Source organism: Octodon degus, unplaced genomic scaffold (assembly GCF_000260255.1).
Source record: "Octodon degus isolate 3935 unplaced genomic scaffold, OctDeg1.0 scaffold00174, whole genome shotgun sequence".
NCBI classification, from domain to species: Eukaryota; Metazoa; Chordata; class Mammalia; order Rodentia; family Octodontidae; genus Octodon; species Octodon degus.
The window spans coordinates 3912293-3916831 of record NW_004524750.1 but is presented as its reverse complement, the minus strand read 5'-3'; positions in this window follow the sequence as shown (position 1 = coordinate 3916831).

Below are 4539 nucleotides of genomic sequence, written 5' to 3'. Positions count from 1 at the left end.
AACAATTACATATTTTTACACAGAAATTTAGAAATCTAACCATTTACAGCGTTATAGCAGGACAGTCCTATGACATTGTTTTCATTTATTACACTTTTTTAAAAAACAAACATTTACTTGAGAGACAGTATGGCAGTGATTGGTATGTCCTGACAAGAAGTACACATTTAGAAGACCAGCATGAGAGGCACTCCAAGCATGACCCTAGTATTACATGTTGCCATCTGCAGTGCAGCTGCTTGGTTCACAGGTACCAGCATACATAGTCAGGGTGAGAATCCTACCATTTAGCTGCTAGCTTCAAAAACCTGCTGAAGCTTCTCAGGATCATTGCCTTGACCATCTTGTGCATATAAATGTATGGTTTTGCCCTGTCATGTTTTCTAGTTTTTCTCCTTGCCCTCTCTTCGCTTAACTCATTAAAAAGTAACCGCTACCACCAGCACCATTGCCCAGAACTATGCAAGATGAAACAGACTTCTTCGCTAGCTGGGAGCAGAACATGGACTCCCCGTGTGCCTTTCAGGGTGGATATGCATCACATCCAAACTCTCAGTCATAGATTTTTTTCCTCTCTATTGAAGAATATTTCAAAATATTTACCAGTATATTTTAAGTTCAGCCTAGTGTATAGAGTAGAGAAATAGGTATAGTTGCTACGAAAATTTTGTCTTTTTTCTTCTTCTGTATTTTTAGGGATAGGGTGTTCAGGGTCTCACTACTACATCAGACTCGTAAGACTGTTTACAGCCTCCCAAGAGCTGGGATTACAGGCGTGCACCACTGCAGGTCTGGGAATGGAACCCCCGGTCCCTGCGCCTGCTTCAGGGCACTTTATCCGCTGAACTATTTGGCTGGCCCCAAAATTTTGTCTTTAGAACATAAGATTTTTTTTATAAAGGAAGTAGGTTAGTTTATTAGCAGTAGTGAATTCTATGCTGTGTATCATTTCTTTCCACCTCTCCTTGCACAGCTGCCTGATGTAAGCTCAAGGCTGAGCTCCATGTTTCCAGAGCTTATATTGAAATCTAAGCCTGTCTATGAAAATGATTTTATTTGGAAATACGATCTTCAAGAATGTAATCCTATTAGGTTGAGCTCATTCTGGGTTGGAGAGGACCCTAAATCACCTCGCAAGACACAGATTTAGAGATGTAGGCCAGACACCAGAACGACGGCCATGAAGACGAAGACCACTTGCAGTGATGCAAATCCAGGCCAAGAAACGCCAAAAAATGATAGCAACCACCAGAAGCATGTGAAGGGTCATGGAAAAGGTTCTTCCTTACAGAATCTTTTTGCAGGCTAGAAAAGCAGCCAATCCTGCTCTCTTTCTGTTTTCATACTTTTGCCCATTTTTTTAAAAAATTTTATGTATTTAGTACAGGGTCTACAGGATCTCACCACACAGATAGGACTCCTACTGATCGTCCTCTTTTCAGCCTCCCAAGCACTGGGATTACAGGCATGCACCACCACGCCCAGTCTCAATCACCATCTCAGCGCAGCCCCGGGGGCAGGGCCAGCATGGCTTGTGGTGCCGGAGATCGAACCCTGGTCCCTGTGCTCTGCCTAAGCAGGTGCTTTAGTCCACTGAGCCATCTGGCCAGCCCCTTTTGCTCATTTTAAATGCTATATTCAACTATATCAATACTTATTTATGTGATTTTTTTGATGAATGTTTGGAATACTTTCAGTATGTAATTTCTAAATCATTATAAAAATTTTATCCATGTCATTTGGTGCACATACATACTTAATGTTCCACTATTTAGGAATGGAGTTGTTGATTCACAGGGATTATCTTGGTAATTGTTGCCAAAATGATTTCCAAAGTTTTTTTGATGTATACTCTGAAAATAAGTTGTAAGAGGTTTTTTTGGTCGACTTGGGCCTGTCAGAATGGCTCCCATAAAGAAGGGTGATGAGAAGGGCCATTCTGCCATCAACGAGGCAGTGATCCAAGAATACACAACCAGCATTCATAAGCACATCCACAGAGTGGGCTTCAGAAGGCCGCCCCTTGGGCCATGAAGGAGACGGGGACTCCAGACATGCGCATGGACACCAGACTCAACAGAGCTGTCTGGGCCAAAGGAATAAGGCATGCTCCATATCGTATCCAGGTATGGTTGTCCAGGAAATGGGATGAGGATGAAGGTTCACCGAACAAGCTGTATACTTGGTCACCTAAATCCCTGTGACCTTGTTCAAAAATCTCCAGACAGTGAATGTGGACAAGAACTAACTTGGAAATAAAGTGATAGAACTGCCAAATAAATAAATAAATAATAAATAACTTGTGAGAGTTGCTTGCTTTCAGCTAATCAATGATGATTAATAATCTTTATTTTAGATATTCTTCTTGATCTTGCTGGCATCTCCTCATGATTTTACTTTCCAGTTGAAAAGTGGTTTTGTTTTCCAGATGACTTATACCTCTGTTGGTTAATAGGAAATTTTCTTTTGGAAAGTAGTCTATCCGGATCTTTTGCCCATTTTGTGCTTTATCACCTACTTTCTTAAGTTGCTCATCAGAGTTCTTTATATCTTTGGCGGTTAAAAATACAGAAGTGTTTCTCCTGCTCCGCAGCTTGTCAGCAGAAAATTTAAATATTAAAATAATTGACATAATGCTGTTTTCCTTCCTGGTTAGTTTTATATGTGTTATTAATAAGAAAATTTGGGTATTTTGAGAAATATCTTCTTATGTGGACAGTTTTAACGAGTTGCATTATGAACACTTAAATAATCCTTTACAGTTAGAGTAACATTTCTTCAGAAATTTTTTTTCCCACCAGAATATCCAGTTAACCCAGAGCTATTGAACAGACCACTATTTTCTGATTTCTCTGATGTGTCACATTTTCAAAAATCATATATTAATATAGTTCAGAGTATATCTATGCCCTCATTTTTTTCCTTGATTTTTTTTATTTCTGTTGTCTCAGTTAATGAAATCTTATAATGAGCCATAAAATCACATAGCTTTCAGTAAGTGAACATCATGTATAACATCTACCATCATGTATATAGGCATTCCTTTTTCAGATTAGGAAAATTCCTGCCTAATCCCCATCTGCCAATATTGTTAAATTCTATTAAATGCTCTGCTACAATAGTCATGCATTTCTTTATTTTATTTGGTAACGATGAATTATGCTGGCTCATATTTAAATACAAAACCATAAGAAGTTGTACTTTTTTTTGTAGTTTTTAGGGAAGGGTCTACAGGGTGTTCAGGGTCTCACTACTAGATCAGACTAGTAATGATCTGCCTCTTCCAAGAGCTGGGATTACAGGTGCGCACCACCACGCCCTGTCTCAATTGCTCTCTCAGTGTATCCTGGAGGCGGGGCTGACATGGCAGTCCCAGGGATTGAACCCCCCCACTGCCTGCTTACAGACACTTTAAAGAAATTGTACTTTTATCAATTTTATTTAGTATATTCAAAAGAGGACCTCTGTACCTAAATTCATGGGAGAGAGTAGCCCATAATTTGAAAACAGTCTTATACTAAACTGAAAAGCAATTTGGGATCCTTCTTACCTTCAGCTGCTCTCTGCAAGGATTTATGCAATATCCGTACTGTTCTCTTCATTCAATGCTTCATAGAATATTCACTCCTACAGCCATCTAAGCTAAAGCCATGTTGTGTTATTCATGCGGGTCCCTGAAGAGGCCCCCTTTTCCATGCTGCAAGCAGCTTTTCCTTCCCTCTTTGTACTTTCATAAATCATGCTGTTATTCATTTTGTTTCCTCAGAATCAATGTTGCATTTCTCTACTTTTAAAAAATATTTCCTTTCTATACAATTGACTTAGGTTACTGTACCTACTTCTCTTCCTTTTCCTTTGGTTTAATGTACTGTTCTATCTTTTCGCTAAGCTCTTGAGGTGTTTATTTAGAGCCTTCATTGTCAATTTTTCTTCTGTAATACTTTCATCAAAAATTGTATTTTTCTTCTCATGCTGACTTTAGTTGCACCTTGCCAGTAGAGATACATACTATTTTCACTGTTATTCAGTTTAACATTTTTCACTGCAGTTGTGGGAAAAAAATGTTGAATTTTTTTACATTTTTGAAAGGAATTTTTGAATTACAATTTTGAAATTGTGAATTACAGGGGGCCTGCCCATTACCTCAGTTGTTTAAGGGCCTGCTTGAGTGAAGGTAGTCAGGTTCAGGATACTGTGGTTCAATCCCCAGATCCTCATGCCTTACCAGACCTGCCCTAAACATATCCTGAGAAACAAACAAACAAAAACAAAACAAAACAAAGCAATTTCCTTCTGAACTCTTGGGGCTGGGAATACAGCTCAGCAGCGTAAGTGCCTGCCTGGTAAGTGCAAGGGCCTGAGTTCAATCCCCAGTACCAAAAAGAAAAAAAAAAATTGAATTACAACTTTGAAAGGCATTTTTGAATTTTGTTACATTTGTGAAAGGAATTACAAATGACTCACAGTTGAAGAAAATTAGGGGCTGCTTTCCCACAGGGTCCACTTCTAAGGAGAGTCACTTGGCCTTGTGTTTACCTC